Source organism: Octopus sinensis, unplaced genomic scaffold (assembly GCF_006345805.1).
Source record: "Octopus sinensis unplaced genomic scaffold, ASM634580v1 Contig02042, whole genome shotgun sequence".
NCBI classification, from domain to species: Eukaryota; Metazoa; Mollusca; class Cephalopoda; order Octopoda; family Octopodidae; genus Octopus; species Octopus sinensis.
In genome coordinates this window covers 338,083-340,756 of record NW_021825323.1, presented here as the reverse complement: position 1 = coordinate 340,756, position 2,674 = coordinate 338,083, and positions in this window count along the sequence as shown.

Sequence of the window (2,674 nt, the reverse complement as noted above, 5' to 3'; positions counted from 1 at the left end):
ATAGTTTGGATGTATGCTCTTACAGGGTACTCAATTTTCAGACCATTCTGGTATTGTTTGTAGTATTTACTGACAATGGCATCCCACGTTAATACTATGGGTACTATGTTCACTTTTGCAAAATAAAGAAATAGACAGGAAAAAATTAGTAATTTAACCTGTAATCTTGAAAAATTTATCAATTTTAGCAATAATTATAAATATAAAAAACATTTATCAAATTCAAATTGTGATATTTAATATCGATTAATCGAAGGGAAGGCCAGCAACCTTGCGGATTGCCAAACTGATATTTTTTGGTGCTAATTATTTAAAAATATTTTTTGGTGCACTGATATTTTTTGGTGCACTGCATCCGATGTGGCACTTCCGGCATATCTATCCTCCCTTTCGATGTGCAACAACCTGGCCTCTGAGATCCTACTCAACTCTTTCGGATCTTGCCTGGATGGTGCTTTTTCGGATGGGCTCACTACCTGGGATCGCTCCTTTTCTGAGAGGCCCGAAGATTTCTCCTCCCAACGTGCCTGGGACTCTATCGCATGCCGAGCGCGTGTGTCTGTGCTCTCGGCAACCCTTGATCAACACCGCCTGGCATGCCTTCGTGCGGCATCCGCCCCTCACTCTGGCAGCTGGCTGAATGCTCTTCCTCTCTCCAGCATCGGGACGTGGCTAGACGATGCTGCCATACGCATCGGAGTGGCTCACCGTCTCGGGCTGGATGTTTGTGCAAAACACCGCTGCAGATGCGGTGAGGACGTTGACGAAAAGGGACTGCACCCACTTTCTTGCAAGAGGAGCGCAGGCAGGGAACACAGACACAAGGCCCTCAATGAAATCGTAAAGGCCGGTCTCGAAATGGCGGGCCATTCGTGCCTCCTCGAACCGGTCGGACTCGATCGGGGAGATGGCAAAAGGCCTGACGGGATGACAATATTCCCGTACTCGTCGGGGAGGCCCTTGTATGGGATGTCACCGTTGTGGATACCTTTTCGAAATCGAGGATCCATTCTTCTGCGGCAAACCCTTGTTCGGCTGCAAACCACGCCGAAAAGATCAAAATACATAAATATTCTTCGCTCGCGGACCGCTACCGCGTTACGGCAATCGCTCTGGAGACCGCTGGAGTTGCAGGAAAGGAGACTGACTCGTTCCTCAAAGAGGTCGGGCAGTCCATCGGGAGAAGGCTCAAGGACTCGAGAGAGAGCCTCTGGTTCCGCCAGCGCATCGGCCTGGCCATTGTTCGGGGCAACGCACACTGCGTCCTCGCCGCTGGAACTTAACTATTTTCGGTGTTAATTGTTAGTTAAATAAAAAAAAAAAAAAAAATTATTTAAAAATATTTAATTTTTTAATTTGAATGATGATTAGTAATTCTATCAAAAAATTTCGGGATGATACTTTTTTTGCATTACTCTAAATTTTTTAAGAAAAATATTTTTCTTACTATATAAGACCAATATGATGCTCAACATCATATCGGTGAACGCGCGTTCCCTGGAAGGGAAAAGGGACGCCGTTCAGAGGATGTTGGCCACCACGAGTGCGGACATTCTGGTGGTCAACGAAACGAAGATAAGGGGGGGTCCGTACGTAGTTGATGGCTACAACTGTCGTCACATACCCTGGAAAGACGGGTCAATATGTGGCACGGGAACTAGCCTCTTCTACAAGCCGTACCTTCCCCTACAAAGTTCAGGTTTATGTTTATGTAGCCTATGTGAATTCCTCCAAGTGAGAATTCGCATAGGTGAGCTTACATTTTACCTAGGAGGGATGTACTCGAAGAACTTTACGGCGTGCTCCTGGCACGTACGGGAGTTCTTTGAAAAGCATCCGAAGGCCATGGTTGTTGGGGACCTGAATGCCAAGCATCAAGATCTTGGCTTCAGGGTAACCAACTCGCATGGTTTGGCTCTGAAGACGCTGATTGAAGAACTCGGGCTGGAAATCCGGACCTCGAGCGAGCCAAACCACGTCGACACGAGGGGAGGACGTGACTGGCTAGGGCTTGCTCTGGTCAGTCCCGGTCTTCTAAATTGGGTTAGTAAAACTATTTTATTGCCCGATATTGGGAGCGACCATCTGCCTCTATTGCACGAACTCCGTGAGCCAGTTCCTCAAAGGGTCCCAGGATACTTTGACCTCCGGGTGGGTTCCTGGGCTAACCTGGAGAGTTTCATGGCCAGCAGGTTGCCCTCACTTCTGGTGGGGAATACCTGCGCCAACATACGTGAGTTGGAGGCGCTTGATAATGGAATCAATGCTGCCCTGACTGATTACATGCGAGATAATTTCAAACAGAACTCAGTGCAGGGTCAGTCACATTCCACGCTCCCTCACCGGATCTTAAATAAAATTAGGTTCAAGCGCCGGCTATCCAGACTACGGGACAAATGCATTTACGAGGAGAACCGTGTTGGTTTGTTTCGTGGCTGGATTAGCCGGCTTCAGAGGGAGATCCGAAGAGAAATCCGCGAACTCGAAAGTTCGCGGTGGGAGAGGGCCTGCCGAAGGGTGGACCCTCGCTTTCCGGACTTCTGGAAGCAGTTGAAGAGCCTGTCGGGGAGAAGGGGGGCTAAATCAGTGCGCCTTAAACGCTCTGATGGAACCCTCGCTTCGGACCCGGTTGAGGTGGTTGAAATACTTTCAGCCCATCTCAATGACATCTCGG